Here is a 383-nt window from a genome sequence, read left to right on the forward strand (position 1 = left end):
CTAATCATCTGTCGGTTCTCAATCAGGTTGGAATAGAATCCCTTAATTCTTTTGCGTTTGTCACTAACGCCCAGCCTTCAGCAGTTTGAAGCTCGTCACTGTCATTCAGTTCTGGAATCCTACTCGGAATACCATAGACAAGGTTTAGACTTTTCGGATTCTCATGAATGCCGCCATCAATTCTAGCTTATACCACGAAGATTCTGTTGGGGAATCTAAGAGATATGCGCCCGGCCTAAGGTAGAACGGAAGTGGTTGTCAATCACGCGCGTTCATAGGTGAGAATGATGATGAGTGTCGTGGATCATCACATTCATCAAAGTTTTGTGCAACGTATATCTTGGAATAAGAATAAAAGAGAATTGAATAGAAAGTAATAATAA

This window comes from Arachis duranensis, chromosome 10 (assembly GCF_000817695.3).
Source record: "Arachis duranensis cultivar V14167 chromosome 10, aradu.V14167.gnm2.J7QH, whole genome shotgun sequence".
Taxonomy (NCBI): Eukaryota; Viridiplantae; Streptophyta; class Magnoliopsida; order Fabales; family Fabaceae; genus Arachis; species Arachis duranensis.